The sequence below is a fragment of the Silene latifolia genome, chromosome 1 (assembly GCF_048544455.1).
Source record: "Silene latifolia isolate original U9 population chromosome 1, ASM4854445v1, whole genome shotgun sequence".
Lineage (NCBI taxonomy): Eukaryota > Viridiplantae > Streptophyta > Magnoliopsida > Caryophyllales > Caryophyllaceae > Silene > Silene latifolia.
In genome coordinates, this window is record NC_133526.1 from 141,141,782 (window position 1) to 141,159,871 (window position 18,090).

General features: G+C 38.7%; 1 non-coding gene across 1 annotated transcript; it reads right to left on the reverse strand.

Annotated features, from left to right (window-relative positions):
* Nucleotides 1–1,256: 1,256 nt before the first annotated feature.
* LOC141617874 (small nucleolar RNA R71) lies at nucleotides 1,257–1,363 on the reverse strand. The gene has a single exon (XR_012531231.1). It is a non-coding gene; the product is annotated as a small nucleolar RNA R71 (small nucleolar RNA).
* Between the last annotated feature and the right edge of the window lie 16,727 nt (nucleotides 1,364–18,090).

Consider the following 18,090-nt stretch of genomic DNA (forward strand, 5'->3'; position numbering starts at 1 on the left):
TCTTTTCAATTAGACTTGTAAGACATAAACCAACTCGAGTCTCATTAGACCATGCATATAGTTGAGTAGGGAAGATTAAGTCGACTTGTAGGTGTTGTACAATCTAATCGATTCGGCTCCGGGACCCAAACTTTCCTAGGATTGTAAGATATAAACCAACTCGATCCATCACAACAATAATTGCTTGCTTATAATTTGAGAATATGTTTGTATGATCAATTCCCATGAATCCCCTATGACCGCATGACACCCTAGTGCCTTTTATCAATTGTTTACATCCCTTTTTAATCATCTTGCTTGTTTACTTTCATTGCTATTTAGTTTAGTGATCTTCTACTTCAAACCCCAAATTGTGACACCCTTAGACACCGCTAGTTGCAATTGAAAATCTCATCTCAATTGCCGTCCTTTGGGATCCGACCTTTACTTACCTCTTTACTAATTGTAGAGTTGTTTGTGAAGTTATAAATTGTGTTTTGGTCTAGGTTCTCATAACGACAAGTACCAAAAACTAAACCTCCAAGTGAGTCCGACCAAAAAATGGCGCCGTTGCCGGGGACGGTGTTAATTTGATTTAGATTTTCTCAAGTTGTTATTAGTTGTGTCTTTCTTTGCCTTGGGGAAGTAAAACTCCTCAAGGTTTGTTCTAATTATTTTCGAGTTGTTTGATATTTTGCATGTGTAGAAGATCACAAGGTAACTTGTTACCCTTTGATCACGAAATTGAAAGGACTTTGACAACCAATAGAAGACTTTCTAGGAGAACTTTGAGAGGTATTGGTGAGGTTGTAGATATTCAACCAAACACTATTGAGTTCATCAACCCTTTTGCAAGAGAAGGTGAGGAGAACCCAACACAAAATTCAACACAAAATCAACCCACAATGCCTAAATTTTCATCACATTTCGTACCAACCGAGAAGAACCTACCTAATGGTACTCCCACACCACAACACTTAACCGGAAATTTCATTGCCAAATCCGCATTTATCCAATTAGTCGAAAGAAGCCAATTTGGGAGGATGCCTGGTGAAGACCCTCACTCTCACATGGAGACTTTTTGCGACTATTGTGATGCGATTTCTCAAACCGGTGTAACTCAAGACCAAGTTAGATGGGTCTTATTTCCTTTTTCTCTAATTGGCACCGCAAAACAATGGTTGAAAGGCCTTGATAAGGCTACTCTCGGAATTGATTCTTGGAAGAAATTGGCTCTAGCTTTCTACAAAAAGTTCTATCCACCGGAAAAGACTAAAATGCTAAGAGCTCAAATTACGGGCTTTAAGCAAAGAGATGAAGAATCTTTGTATGAAGCTTGGGAGCGATTCAAAGGAATTTGTCGCTCATGTCCTCATCATGGACTTAGCGAGTGGTTCTTGGTACAACAATTTTGGAACGGTCTTTATGAAGACTCAAGAAACATTCTCAACATGGGATCAAATGGAATGTTCACCGAAGTTGATGACAATCAAACTTGGAACAAGATTGAGGAAATGGCGGTCCACAATTCACAATATAGTAGACCTCGCAAGGCTACTAGAGGAGGAAAGTATGAAGTGGACTCTATTACTCAATTGGGTGCTCAACTTAGTGCTCATATTGATACCATCAATTTGAAGTTCGAAAAGGCTATGGCTAGACTTGAAGAAGCCTAAAAATCACCAAAGCATCATGTTAATGCCATGACGGCATTTTCATCAATCCCAAGTGGGATATGTGAGAATTGTGGAACTATGGGACATAACCAAAGTGAATGTAGGGGAACAAATGAACAAGTGAATGCTTTTCAAGCATACAAGAGTGGTACCCCTTATTCAAACTATTACACTGAGAACACCAAATTCCACCCAAATCTCTCATACAAAAGCCAAAATGTTCAAAACCCTCAACCAAAATACACCCCACCTCCCATGAGAAACCAAAATCAAAGACCCTTTTACAACCAAAACCAAGGTTACCAAAATCAAACTCCATACAATCAACAAAATGACCAAGGTTTTGATGTTCAAAAAGTGGTCCTCCAAATGCAAAAGAATCAACAAGAGTTTTTCACTCAAATGCAAAAGGATAGTCAAGCAAAGGAAATCACCATCAACAACATCCTAGCCCACACCAAAATGTTGGAAACTCAATTAACTCAACTAGCATCTTCAAGCTCACAAAGACAAAAGGGGCAATTACCACCTCAAAGTAATCCCCCAAGACATGAAACGGTTAGTGTCATTCACTTGAGAAGTGGTACGAGGTATGAAGCCCCGGAGAAGCAAGTTGAGGATGAAGTTGTGGAAGCTAGTAACAAAGAAGAAATTGTGCAAAACTCTAAGGATGGAGAACCATCAAAAGAAGAAGTTTCAAAGAAATTTGAAGACAAGGCCAAGGAAAAGGAGCCCATTGTGATTAGACTTCCTTTTCCGAGTCGTCAAGCCAAGCCCAAATTTGATGACCAACTTGGAAAATTTATGGAAATTGTGAAGAATTTGGAAGTCTCAATTCCTTTTACGGAATTAATCAATCACGTGTCGGCATATGCAAAGTACATGAAAGACATCCTTACGAAGAAGAAGTCGATCCGGAAGCTTGACACTATTGCCTTCACTAAGGTGAGTAGTGCAATACTTCAAGGGAGTTCACCTCCAAAACATAAAGATCCGGGAAGCTTCTCAATACCGTGTACCATTGGCGACACCACGATCAACAAAGCCTTATGTGACCTAGGGGCTAGTGTGAGTGTTATGCCGTACTTAGTGAGTAAAAGGTTAGGGATGGGAGAGCTTAAATGCACCAATATCACACTCCAAATGGCCGATAGATCGACGAAGACACCATTAGGGATATGGGAAGATGTTCTCGTAAGAGTTGGGAAATTTCACATCCAGGTGGACTTTGTCATTGTTTACATGGAAGAAGACTCCAATATTCCAATTATTCTAGGGAGACCTTTCTTACACACCGCGGGTGCGGTGATAGATGTGAAGCATGGAGAGCTCACTCTAGAAGTGGCAGATGAGAGCATAACTTTCAATCTTGACAAGACCATGAGAGCTCCCCGTTTGCATGAACCATGTTGTATGGTTGATCATTATAGCCGGAAGGATGATAGGAAGAAGCCGGAATTCCAATGGAAGAAGAAAGTCGATGATGCTCCATTCAAAGAGCGAGGAAATTGTAACAAAGAGAGCTTCAGAAGCTCACCAAAGTCAAGCAATGAAGAAGATGGCCTCATTGGCCAAGACAAGAAAGTGGGAGAGTTGTCTCTATCAATTCAAGAGATCTTTAGTGACCAAGTAGATGAAGTTTGTGGTCTTTGGGACGATGAGTTTGAAGGGATTTTCAATCCCTACATTGGTAATGCTATCGATAAAGACCAACATGAAGGACAACAAGAGCAAAGATCTATTGAAGAACTTATCATGATAATGAACAAGCTTTTGACTACTTCTTCAAGGTGTTGAGTAACATCAACAACACCTTGGACATGCCCCCATGACATCTCACTAAGGATGAGAGTTTGGTGGAGTCCTCTCCAAACCACCATTTGTAAATATTTCTAACTCCCTAACTTGTATTTTAATTCTTACATTGCCAGTGCAGAATAACAAAAGTTCCTGTAACAAAATCCACTCTTCTTTAAAAGAATCCGCTCGTTCTGAATTGCAGAAATCCGCCCGTCTTCACTGAAAGACGCCCGTCATTAGGCGAGATTTCCTGAACCCCGATTAAGCAGAATCCGAGCGTCCCGAAGGGAATCCGCTCGTCTTCCCCCTACAGTTTGAAGATTTCGGGTGTTTTTAAATACCCTTCCCACATTCATTCATTCATTCTTACATCCAAAACACTACCCATAAACCCCAAAACCCTCATCCTCTCCATCACCAAAAACAAGATTTCCTCAATCAAATTCAACAAAATCAAATCCAAACTTCCTTACAACAACAATTGATCACTCCTTTTCCAACAATAATCAATCCAAGCACCAAAATCTTCAACCTTTGAGTCGATTTTTGAAATACAAAGGCAAATCCTTTCATCTTAAAATCGATTTGGGTATAATTGGAAATTGAAGATTTTCAATATTTTCTTGGTATAATCATGAATGGTAAGAACAAAAGGGTCAACAAAGGCACTCAAGGTAAAGGCACTCTCAAAAAGGCAACAATGCCTTCAAGCAAAGAAAGCCTCAATGGCTATGGTGGTTGCTAGTGCAAACTTGGAAGTTCAACAACAACAAAATCCTCCCTTGGAAGCAATAACAACAACAACTCCGGAAATTGCTCAATTATCAAACTATCCGGAGGTAATTTTCATTTCTAACTCCCATAGGGATACATTTGCCAAGTATGCTAAGAAATCCATTCTACCCACCAAATTCATATGTGAAGATGCCTTGAATAAATTGGGTGTCCTTGAGCAAACAAAAGCCTTCTTTGAAGCCATGGGGTTGGGAAAATTGTTTACTACAAGAGAATTGACATACCCCTCCATTACCTTGGAATTCCTAAGTTCATTGAAAGTGACTAAGGTAGAGACTATAACATATATCGAGTTTCGCCTTGCCAATGTGAATAGGCGCATCACCTTTGATGTTTTGAGTAAAGTATTAGGTCTTAGTGATACACCTCTCTATCATAAGAAGCCCGAAAAATATGACCCCGCTCCTCTTTGGGAGGCGATTTCCGGGAAGAAATTTGAGAACTTTCATGCTTTTCGCGCTCTATTAGACCACCATCCGGGCATTAGAGTGTGGTACAAGGTCATCGGGAATACTATAATTGCAAGAAAAGACACTAATCACTTTACAAAGCTCGATTTTGTTCTACTTGAGTCGACCTTAAATGTTGGAAGGGAATTCACTAAGCCTTAAAATGCTCTAAGGCTTTTGGTGGAAAGATGGCTAAATGTTGATTGTGGTAAGGAAGGCACCGTTTTTATCGTAAATGGAGGTCTAGTTACTCTCTTGGCCAAGTACTTTGATCCAAATTTTAACAAGGATAACACCTATGTGGCGAAAAAAGGGGGTCATCTCATTGACATGGATGCCATGATTAACAAGTACAAGTGGGTCAAGCATAATCCTCTTGACACCAACTATGGGTGGCTCACCAATGATGCTAGATCTTTCACTTTGCCATCCAAGATATGTCGTTTGAGTGCTCATAGAACAAACTACCTACTTCCACTCTCAAAAGGCGTCGAGTACATCATCCGTCAACAAAGGGCGAAATTGAAGAGCCCTCCTCCACCATTGTCACACCATCCTACCCATTCAAATATCAAGAATTCAAACCCGAAGGTGTTGAAGTGGGCAATGACTACATGACTCTACTTATGCAAGAGATTCATAAACAAGCTTACAATGATCGAGTAGATGCATATTTGGCCCAATATCCACCCCTCCTTCATTTAGCTAGGCAAGGACTACTTGATTCTTCATGTCCTTTGCCTAGTTGGGCGGATAGGGAAGTCTTCTTTCCAAGCACATCTTGGGGTGAAAGACCGGGTGAAGATGGGAATGTCGATGATGAGGTTGATGATGATGAGGGTGTTGATGAAGAGATAGATGATGAAGAATAAGAGGCTAATAAAGATGATGAAGGAAGTGAGGAAGGAAGTGAAGAAGGAAGTGGTGATGAGTCCGCTTCTATGGAGGAAAATGATGACAATGATGATATGGTGGAGGACTAGCAAGCTTTGGAGGCTCCTACCCTCTTGAGGTTTGTCTACTTCTTTCTTTGTTTTATTTATTTTTATCTTGATCATAGTTGGAGAGTCCTAGCAACATGAGGACTAACACATCGGCCCCATTGAGGTGTTCTTATTTCATTGTTCCCATTTTGAAAATCCAAAATGACAATTTAGTTTCATGCATTGCATCTTGTGTGCATGAACTACCCCAATTTTAAGACATTAGAAATAATGTCTATCTCGGTTTGGGGAAGTACATGCATACGCAACGGGAGGTAATCTAAATTACGCTCTCCGTCATAAACAAAAACCCATGCATCATGTAGTGTAGATTAGTGTAGCTTGCATTTAGTATAGAATTCATGCATCATGCTTGCATTATTTCCCATCATTTTGGCCATTGAGGACAATGCCCATATTATTGTGGGGATGGGGAATTCTAACTTAACTTTTATTCAAAAACCCAAAAAAATCAACAAAATTTCGAAAAAACCAATAAAATTGAAAAAATTGAAAAACCAAAAACAAGTTCATTTCCTTTATAGTGTAGACTTGTATATATTGTGTTTGTTTTATCCTTATTCACATTGATCGACTACGCCACATCCGAGACATGAGGATATTGAAGACCGCATGGTATGATCTTTCCAATCTCCTTTCTCCTCCACTACTACAAATTTAGGCAACTACAACGCCCCTTTAACAACGATTATTCACGAAAATCACAATAGACGTTGTAGAATGTATGGCGCGAATTTTACTAAAATCAATTACAACGGGTATAGTTATAAAAACCGTTGTTATTATTTTTAACAACGGGTCACACATGCGGAACCGTTGTTAATAATTTGTCGCAAAATTGGCGCAAAGTTAGTGAAAAGTAATCACAACGGTTACTTTTGAAACCCGTTGTTAAAACATATTTAACAACGGGTGTTTTTTACAACCGTTGTTAAAACATATTTCACAACGGTTGTTGTTTAATAACCGTTGTCAATACCTTCCATACTATAAACCACACAACACAAGTCTGCTGCAACCACAAAACACAACCCTTAATACACAAACACAAACACAAAGAGACAAACAAACACAAAACACATACACACTCTCTTTCTCTCTTTCTCTATTTCTCTCTTTCTCATCGTCGATTTATCTTCTCGCCGTCATTGTGATTTCATCGTCTATTACGTTACGTATTTATCGGGTAAATCTCGCCGTCATCGCTTTGTCATCGTCATTATTTTCTTTTTCTATTTATTTCTTTTGCATATATGTGTTTTTATCGACCATTATGTTATTTGTTTAAGTATTGTTCGCATAATTAGTTACTAAAACAATGAAGAAGCAAGATGAAGAAGTAAGATAAACATAATTAATATATATATATATATATATATATATATTTATAAATACATAAATTAAAAAAAAAAAATTACATATGTAAAAATGCAATTCTTATATTTTCATGGAGGATCTTATTGTGCTCTATCGTATCCATCCTCTCCTCCTTGGCTATTTGGAGGTTCCGTTCAGCAGTTGCTATATCGTCATATAGCCGCAATCGCTGCTTTGCTCCGTCAAGCCATCTTCTTTGGCGTGCTTCAGTGCGGATCGAGCTTCCGCAAGGTAGCTCCTGAAACTTTCCTCAATATGGAGGAACCGGCGGATGAAGTTGTTGTTGTTCTCGATCATGGTAAGAGTCTTTAGGATGAAATCATTCATTTTCTTAGAGTTTTTTGAGTTTGATTTGAAAGATTAAGTAGAGTTTAATTTGTTTTAACAGTTAGAGTTTGGAGATGAATATATGAGATAATGGAAATGTTAGTTGAGATATGCAATGTATTTATACTGAGCAATGTGTGGGTTGAGTTAATTGCTTTTTAATTAATATATATGTTAGGAAGTTGTGCCATAATCATCATCATCTCTCTCAATAATGCTGCTTCAAATCCTATTACTAACCCTTCTCATTCCATATTATCCGTTCATATGTACAAAGTGAATGTCGGTAATAATGCATGCATTGGAATTCTAACAGTAGTAATTATGCATGCATCTAGTAATATTTAATTTATTTTTTTTTTATTTTTTAAGAACAAACAACAACGGTTATTTTAAAACAACCCGTTGTCTTTAGTTATAACAACGGTTTTGTATATTACAACCCGTTGTTATAACTTTCCCCCCAAAATTGAGTCACACTTTCCACAACGGGTTTTTATACATAAAACCGTGGTTAATAGTTTTAACAACGGTTTCCTTAAGTAAACCAACCGTTGTTAAAACCTTCTACAACGGACGCTTTAACAACGTCCGCTTTTTTATATAACAACGGTTTTTGACCGTTGTTATAGCCTGTATCTGTAGTAGTGCTCTTTATGTTAATGACTATGTGGCTTTATTTTGATTGATACGGTATAACAATGTGAATTTAGGACTTGCATTTAGTTTAAATGGCATATTAGTTGGTAGAATCATTTGCATTAGGATGTTTATATGTTAGTTGCATCATGGCATGTAGTTGCATGTTAGAAAAATTTTGCGAAACCGTCTACTTGGGAAGCTTGACAAGTGTATATAGGCCCTAGTAGATGCTTTTTCTTCTCAAAACTTTGCTTGTTAGAATACTTGTAAAACATCCTAGGATGTGTCATGCTAGTATCCTTTGACCCATGGATTAAGGCCTAGTCAAGAGTACCTTGTGGTGTGATAACTCCTTGGCTACCGTTTATTCCAAGGTGACCCTTGAAACCATACATCCATCATCCATGTTCTACCACATTTTTTGTCATCAAAGGGAATGGGCACAAAAAGAAATTGATTTGAGTTCAATGAAATGAAAAGTGAAAGAAAGTTTGCAAAATGCATCAAATGAAAAGAGGAGCAAAAATAGACGCCTAAAGCTTCAAATATAAGGCACCCTCACTACATATGGGGTGACTTTGAAAATGTTCAAAAGAAAATGCAAAAAGCTGAAAAATTGTCAAGTGTTGAAATGCTAAAAATCAAAAGAAATGGCAAAAGAAAATGTTCTCAAATGTCAAATGCCACAAGAAATTGGGGGGAAAAACAAAAACAAAAGCAAACTCCCAAAATGAAACTCAAATATCTATCAATTTCTTTATCTATCGTATCCATTTTTGTGCATGGTAGAGAGGGGACGACCCTTCTTCTTGTCTAGGCAAGAGGGGGAATTCCGCGATCTTCCAGTGTTTTTAACACCATAGGGAGTCTATTCTTGACAAAAGCATTTAACGATTGAGGACAAAGGTACCCTAGCTTGACACAATTTGGAGGTGATTTATTGGTATCCTTCTAGGCTTAGTAGTTTGAAGAAATTGCATCTATGAAGGAGTGTGTACCCTTGATTTGCTTCCCTTGTAGATAATTTCTGCCACTTAGATGAGGAAAGTGGCTATTCTTTTGTAGATGCATCCATTACTTGATTTTGTCTGCTTAATGTTTGGATGTGTCGCCATTTTGGCAAGACCCACCTTGCCTTGCAAGAAGGCATCCTACCTCATGGTTGTCTTGTTGTGAGTTGAAGGGGCAGAGTGAGACCCGCTAATTGTCTCATATCGGCTATTAGGTTAGTTTAAATAACGTTCCTAGTCTTTGTCACCTCTTTACTCGGGACGAGCAAAGGTTCGGTTTGGGGATATTTGATGTGACCATAATTATAGCATATTTAGTCCCCAAATTAGCCTTGTTCCCATGCTTTTTAGTTCATATTTGGGTCATTTATTGTCTTTAGTCCTTTGTTTTGTATATTCTTTGAGGTTTTGTTTCCTTGGTAGGAAAGGAGTGCAAACCTTGCATTTTCATGTCAAAATGAAGCTAAATTGATTGAATTCAATGACCAAGCATCAAAGAGAAGACAAGATTAGAAGGCCTTTGTACATACTATAGTAGATGGGCAATGATGAGAAAAGATCCTTGCATCCCCGAGGAAATCCTCAAGGATTTTATGAAGAAAAAGGAAGAAAAAAAGAAGGAAAGTAGCTGTAAGACAATCCGAGCGGATTGTCCACAAGACGCTTGTCCAAGAGGTGCAATCCGAGCGTCTTCCCCCAGTGGACGCCCGTCCAAAACACCCTGAATCCGCCCGTCTTCCCCAGCTGGACGCCCGTCCAGAATCACCATAATCCGCCCGTCCCGTGCCCTGGACGCCCGGATTGTCTGTCAGCCATTTCGTCTTCTACAAGTTTCACGGAAGGATGCGCATAGTTTTCTAAGACCGGCAAAAAGGAGACCGGAGTCTCCCTTGAGACCGGCGATTCCTCAAGGACTTAATCGTCATTTAAGCCCTTAGTAAACCCTAATTTATGTAACTAATCCCCTATATAAATACCCTTATTAGGCTAATTAGAAGAGCATGTTCTTCTTAGCAATCTTTAGCGTAGTTAATATCAATCAAATCTCTCTTTATTTTTGTAATCAACATTTAATCAAGTTTTAATACAAGTTTCATTTCCTTAATCTCTCTTGTTCATCCTTTGTTTTGGGTAATTGAAGATTATTTGGGTTATTATTGGGAGATTGACAACCTTCCAATCAATCATCAAGTACTTCTATTATTCTTTGCTTTATAATTGGAATCATTAGTAGGTATAATTCTCTTAATTCCTTTTTAATTATTGTTAATTATCTTCATTTATTCATCATGTTTCATCTTGTTGGTATGATTGACAACCTTGCTAGCATGTTGAATATGATAATGAGTGAGTAGTTTCCTTAGCTAGGGTTAATCGGTAATTAGGGGAAACCAACATGGGGGATGATTCATGCTTAAATTAATATGTTTTCATAGTTTATTTGCTTGCTTGTTGTGATCTCAACTTATGCACATGTTATGTTTGATGAAATGCGAGCCTATAAATCCTTGCATTTTTTACCCATCACCTATCTTTTCAATGAGACTTGTAAGACATAAACCAACTCGAGTCTCATTAGACCATGCATATAGTTGAGTAGGGAAGATTAAGTCTACTTGTAGGTGTTGTACAATCTAATCGATTCGGCTCCGGGACCCAAACATTCCTAGGATTGTAAGATATAAACCAACTCGATCCATCACAAAAATAATTGCTTGCTTATAATTTGAGAATATGTTTGTATGATCAATTCCCATGAATCCCCTATGACCCCATGACACCCTACTGCCTTTTATCAATTTTTTACATCCCTTTTTAATCATCTTGCTTGTTTACTTTCATTGTTATTTAGTTTAGTGATCTCCTACTTCAAACCCCAAATTGTGACAACCTTAGACACTGCTAGTTACAATTGAAAATCTCACCTCAATTACCGTCCCTTGCGATCCGACTTTTACTTGCCTCTTTACTAAATGTAGAGTTGTTTGTGAAGTTATAAATTGTGTCTTGGTCTAGGTGCTCCTAACGACAAGTACCGAAAACTAAACCTCCAAGTGAGTCCGACCAGCAGTTTAACCACGACGTCGTTCGAGTTTCACCTCTAAGGATCACAAATACACAAGTGCCCTAGTTTTCCCCAGCGGAGTCGCCAAATCTGTGGACATGGGCCACAGGCCGGTCTGTGGATATGGGTCACCTACCGATCTGCGGTCACGGGCCACCTGCACGCCAAGCCAATCTGTGGACATGCAGTGGTCTAGAAAGCCACGCTCGGTGCCGTTGAAAATGCTTTCGACCGGATCGCTTTAGATCGGTCAGTTTCGTCTCGGTAAAGGTCTCGAAACGATTAAAGATGTTCGGAGTCGCCACCAAGCATTTGTGGGATGCTTGGAACCCGTTCGAATCCACTTTATACCTAGGTCAACCAAGGCAAAAAGCAGTGCTTGATATAGGTACTAAAGATAAGGACTCCTCCCCCTTTTAGCATTCTATGCCTAAAATGACTCTCGTACGCCCTGGATAAGGCCATCCACTATCCAATGGTTCTGAGTAAGGGGTGAGGGTATGTATTTAAAAGCCCTTTCATAGGACACCCAATCCCGCCCGCGTTAGCGGCCTCTACTGATCGATCATGGTTGTTTAAGTGCAAAAGTGGATAAAACGGTGTAAATGCATGAATGCACATCAAAAAGTGTTAACCTAACATGTGAGCTTTCTAAGTCGATTTTTTAATCCAAATATCAAGCATAAGATATCAAGTTGGATTTAGATTGATTCGCATGTGAAAAAAGAAATTAAACATCCATTTACCAAATTCGGATTATGATGCTTAACACGATCCATTGTTTTGAAAAAGGGTGTCAAATGACAAAGTGTAAAAACACGTAAACTTGTCAATATGATCCGTCATATATTCGGATTAACCGTAATTGGGATCGTCCTAGACAAATGCTAAAACGAAACAGAACAGTGCCAGGCAGCCCCATTGGAGCGCGAGCCTATTGGTGAGGGAAGGGGCTCTGCCCAGGTTTATAAAAGATGAAAACAGGAGATCTTGGGGCGCGAGCCATGAGCCGAACCAAGAGGCATCTCGTGGTTGTATAAAGTTTGTTTAAAACATTGTTGAAAGGTTGTTAAAAAAGGTTATTTAAAACCGTATTTGTGATGAATGATTGCAAATGTTGTTTGCATGACTCGGAATAATTACTATTATGTTAGTAATATTCATTGTCGGATTTGCAAGTTTGAAAATTATAATTTATAAATAAAAATGTAAAATGTTTGATTTGAACTAGTTATGATAAGTTCATTTCTTTGTAATTAGTCAAGTTAATCATCGTACTCGGATTAAACCGACATGGTATAAAGAACCAAGGATGATTATGAATTATGACAAGTATATTTACAAATGTAAACAAATGAGAAAAATGGTAAATAAAGTGAAGGGTGTTAAAATACCCATTAAATGTAATTTACCAATAATATCATCGAGTCACGAAATAAACCGTCATGGTATAAGGAACCAAGGATGATTTTTGTAATGGCCAAAAAACTTGTCATAAAAATGAATTAAAATGGTAAAAACCGTAAAAATGAAAGAAGTAAAAATAAAATAAAGTGTTGAAGGAAAGACGAACTCAAACACATTTGAGTCTGACCTGGACACCCCCAAGAGGCGCGAGCCTCCATGCATAGCAAGGAGCTCCTGTCTCAGGCCAAAACTCGGGTTTGGCTCGTCTAACCTATATTTGAACCGTGTGATGCATTTTTCATGCTTATGAACTCATAAAAATAGTTAAGACATGAAATAAATGATTTTTTTACACCCTCAAACTTACGTGTATTGATGTTTGCGAAGTAGACGACTTTAGAGACGGTTTTCTCGTTGTGACTAATCGCGATCAAAGAAGTTTAAAAAGGTGCCTTAAAAAAGGATTTTGTTTTGAAAATGAGTTGAAAATATGTTAATTTAAACATGTTGATTGATGTTAAGTTGGTCGAATGGGTCGGTCGAATGCACGGCGACGGTACCAAACAAAATGTGTAAGACTTGTTTTTACGATCGGTAGGTCGTAAACACGTGTCGATTTTGTGACTTAGGAAGTCGGGTCTATAAGTTTAAGGAAGAAGGAGGGGGTGGACTCTCGCGTGAATGTTGTAGTGTGTGATGGTGGGTATTTATAGAGAAATGTTGGATGGTAGGTCAGTTGATTTTGGTTAGAGGCTAAGCAGATGGCCGAAAGAGGCGCGAGCCACCTCGTGATGGAAAGGGGTGTATTGTCCCTTTCAATTTGGACGTGGCCAATTCTCCATCCATTGTTGATATGTGGCATTCACATAAGATGTCGTGTAACAATATGGGCATCTAATAAGATGATTTTGGTGTTACTTGAGGTAGGTGTTTTGTGTGCTTGACTCGGGTTTGACCCGTGTGAGTCGGGATTAAAATTTCTAGTCGGTTTTTGACCCGGTGTCGCTTTGACTCTAATTAGGGTCATTTTAATGGAAATGACATGATGAAAACATTCATGGCATTATTTTTCACATTCGAGATTTGGGTTGACTCAGGTTGACTCGAGTTGCGGGTTTCTGAGTCGGGTTTGGGTCCGAAGACGGTTTTAACTCTAAATAGTGTTATTTTAATGCAAATGAAGTTAGAAAACCATTTATGAAATCATTTTCCATATCCGAGTAGTGCATTAAACCGTCTCATGTATAGCCAATCCACGCACGCATATCAAAAACACGTTATAGTCCGATGATCATCGGGTGGTTTTTGGAAGGTGCAGATACTGGGTATCTACACCGAAGCTTACCCGACGTTACTCCGAATGCACATTTCAGAGGATTGAGCCTCATGTTGTATTTGTGCAATCTGAGGAAGAATTTGCGAATGTTAGCGATGTGCCCTTTTCTATCCTTAGATTTGACGATCATATCGTCCACGTACACCTCCACCTCTTTATGCATTATGTCATGTAGCAAATTAGTCGCATTACGTTGGTACGTAGCCCTAGCATTGGTTAGCCTGAATGGCATAACAGTATAGCAGTATCTGCCCCCACTGAGTGACGAAGGCTGTCTTGTGCATATCTTCTTTGGCCATTTTGATTTGGTTATACCCTGCATACCCGTCCATGAAGGATAACAACGCGTGATCTGCTGTATTTTCTACCAATATATCGATGTGTGGTTGTAATACCCCGTATTTTGATAGTAATTTATGATAATAATTTACGTAATTTAATAATTGATTAAAGGCATTTCTAATAATAATTACAAATAAGACGTTAATTAAATAATAAAATAAGTATCCAAGTCGGGAATTGGGCTTAGCTAGTAATTGAGCTTATGGGAATACGTGTGAACTTGACTAATCTACATAGAAGTCTAGACCACATAGAATATTTAATCGCTTTATTTATTTCCGCTGCGAGTTGTAATTATTTTATATTAAGTTTTAGTTGGTTAAGTTGTAATGAACATATAATCGCTAAGTTTTAATTTAAAGTACATTGGTGAGTTGGACTTTGTTATTCACTGCCTCGGGAAACCGAGATGGTAACAATCCTATTTATTTGGGAATGTCTAGCTAAAGACTCCTGAATAAATGGGGGTGTTACAGTGGTAGAGGGAAGTCGTCTTTAGGACTCGCTTTGTTCAAGTATCTGAAATCAACACAAACCCGGATTGACCCATCCTTTTTGGGTACGAGGACTATATTGGCCACCCAGTCTGAATACTCGGAAACTTTGATGAATCCGGCTTTGAATTGCTTATCGACTTCTTCTTTAATCTTAAGAGCCCACTCTGTCCTCATCCGACGAAGCTTCTATTTTACAGGTTTGAAACCTGGCTTTATTGGAATGCGATATTCTGCAATATCCTTGTCGATCCCTGGCATGTCTTTATACGACCAAGCGAAACGTCTTTGAACTAGTGTAGTTTGTCGATGAAATTGGCCCTTTCAGTTGGGTCTAGGGTCGTCCCTATCCTATGTTCTTGGGGTTCTAATTATATTCCTACGTTGATAGGTTCGGTGTTTTCTATTACTGGTGCCCTTTCCCCCTCTTCTAGTATTTCTTTAATTATATAGGGAGGTAATTCGATTGAGTCTGGGTCAGGATCATCCTCATTATCATGGTAAATAGAATTGCATTCAGAATAACACAAGGAGTAAGCAGAATCAGATTTATTCATATTAATGTTTGAAAATAGCTGAAACAAAGAAGCCATCTGCGCGGTAGTTAGTGGCGGTAAAGAGACAATTGCTGGGACATTCCCCAAGCTACCGTTACTAGGCGATACTATGCTAGGAGAAACAAAAGGGTGGGGAGTGACGATAGGAGGAGACTCTCTAGCGACTTCTTCAGACTTAGATTCTGACTCCGAGTCTGATTCCGACTCTGACTCGAATTCATCATCTTCGGGTTCTCCTTTGAACATCTCTCCTGCTTCAGTAGTGACCTTGAAGAGTTTTCTTTGATTGTTGGTCCACTTGATCGCGTTTCTCCATCCTTTCTGCTGATTTAAGCTGGTGTCAGTGATCAGTGTTGTAGGGTTGAAATGGTCATCTTGAATTATCATGGTAATGATCTCATCATGCGCTGCCTTAACGAATCGATCCTCTCCAAATAGAAGGCTAACAGCCTGTTCGTCGAGACAAGGTGTCTGACGAGTTTTGACAGTAGGAACCATTTCTGGAGGAATGAAGTAGCAATCGTAAAAGACCTCGATTCCAGCTAGTTGATTGCCTCTGTACCGCAACGTTCGGGAAGTCCATGAAAATATTCACAATCCCCTTTCCTGACGAAGTACCCATTTAGTGTAGGGAGATAGGGTTGCATTTGGAATCCTTTACTTTTGCGATTCCGAACTTGAGTAAGCATTTTAAAGGTTTCGGCCTTCGTGGTCTTGTATCCCAAGCCTAGTGGTATTTTTTGGGAGTTACCTTCTTTCAAAGGTTTAAAGGTACTCTCTCTGATAGGGTTTAGTGGCAGCATTCCTGGGAAGTATCCCTGGGATTTAAGTATATGGTTGACCACTAAGTTGGAGTATGAGTTAAAGTACAAGGGAGCCAGCTCGATCTCTATAAGGTTTATGATTTGAAATCCCCCAAGCTCGTACACTGGATCTGTAACTACTTGGTTGCTTGATTTCTCTATTACGGCCGTGATAGGTGATGAAGTGATCGTCGCTACCTTGCCATCTAGAGGGATCTTAATCTTTTGGTCTAAGGTGGATGTCACTGCTTTGGAAGCGTGAATCCAGGGCCTACCTAGAAGTATATTGAAAGATGCATCGATGTCCACTATCTGAAAATTAACCTTTCGCTCGATTGGCCCAGTGGCCACAGTAAGGTTAATTAGCCCCACTACTTTACGTCGCATACCATCGTATACCCGAACGCCTTGGTTAGTAGGAGTCCAGTCAGATTCTTTGATGCCTAACTTATATGCTATCTTTAGTGGTATGACATTGACTGCGGAGCCATCATCCACCAAAGTCATTGGTATGTTTTTCTTCAAACATGTGACTGTGATGTATAGAGGGAGGTTATGAGTGACGCCAAAGGGAGGCAAGTCCTCATCTAAGAAAGTAACTGGGTTACTTAGAAGACTAGGTTGACGATGTCATTGGGTGTAGAGTCGTGTGCTGCGTTCAATTTAGCCAATGCTTGCAGTAAAGCAGGGCGATGAGGAAATGAACTTGCAACTTGTAACACCCCCATTTATTTAGGAGCCTTTAGCAAGACATTCCCAGATAAATAGGACTGTTACCATCTCGGTTTCCCGAGGTAGTGAATAACAAAGTGCAACAAACCAAAGTACTTTAATTAGAACTTTAGCGATTACATGTTTATTACAAATTAACCAACTAAACTTAATATAAAATAAGATACACCACGCAGCGGAAATAAATTAAGTGATTAAACAATCTATGTGGTCTAGACTTCTAGGTAGACTGGCCAAGTCCTCACGCATTCCCATAGCTCCCAAGTCAGCTAATCTTTAGTACCTGTCAAGTCTGCTCCCCATTATGGTTCATCACAGGTGTTCACGAATACACGGTCAACCACGAGGTTGAGTAGGATAAAATACATTAAAACAACCAATCTCTCACAACTATCAATATTCCAATCTCAACTGTTCACTGTTGGAATATGTGTCCTCCGACAATAATGCGATCACAACTGTTGATCATGATGATCACATGTTTAAATCTCATTTTAAGAATACATGTGGGAAATAATATTTTACTATCAACTGGTCCACACGTATCGGTAATGATTGGCTGACTAGAGTTTGACATTACTGTCGTGCGACGGTGGTGATCAGTTGATCCTCTTAAGTCATACCTAAAGGGTAACACTCTTAATTGATTATTTAATTGATCGTATGACGATACGGGTTAATTAAATTACTTAAAATTGACGGACGATTTTGGAAGTAATATTTATGTATCTCATTATAATTTGGTTAAATAAGATACGGTCTAAATAATTGAATTGTTTTATTACTTAGATGAAATTATTGTTTACGGAAACAATTAAAAAGGGATGAATTGATTATTATAAATACAGAATGTTGTAATTTATGACTCGGGAACCCATTACGTTACAAGAAATTATGAATTACTAGGTTAACTTTATAAGTGACATATTTTATTAATATGTTGATTTTTAATTGTTAAAAATACATTTTATATAACTAATGTCATGAAACATGTTACATGTGACAAATTGACAAAATAATGTGTAAAATGGATTTTCCATTTTACACTATATGTACCGAAATTTAGGATGTATTAGGCTAAATATTGTGTTGATTATTTTAAGTGGAAAGCATAATCATTAACCTAATACATAGCCGTGCAAACCTAGTTGTTTTTGTGAAGAGCACCTTGATCATGCATTGGCCAACACCACCCCACCCTACCCGGTTTTGTCATAGAGAAAAGCCAAGGGTTTTTCTCTATAATTTATCTAATATACACTACATGCATTCTAGCATATATTCATTAATTCTTA